Below are 269 nucleotides of genomic sequence, written 5' to 3' on the forward strand. Positions count from 1 at the left end.
TGAATGAGAAAATCGTGATTTGCTTTTCACATGACTGGACAATGGAGGTGAATTCTCACATAATGTGTGAACATTTCCAATTCCTTTGGGAGTTTTAGATCTTCGCTGATTACATATGTGCCGTGTGGGATTGAAATGAGTGACTTCTAGGTGTAAAAGGCTGAAATACCAGACAGTCTGTTAAATTGCATCTGTGGTAGTTTTTAATAATCTCTGCAAATGATATGCAGCTCAAACAAGCTCCAACAAAAAAAATCACCACAACAGCA

This window comes from Nanorana parkeri, unplaced genomic scaffold (assembly GCF_000935625.1).
Source record: "Nanorana parkeri isolate BGI_ZX_2015 unplaced genomic scaffold, ASM93562v1 scaffold222, whole genome shotgun sequence".
Taxonomy (NCBI): Eukaryota; Metazoa; Chordata; class Amphibia; order Anura; family Dicroglossidae; genus Nanorana; species Nanorana parkeri.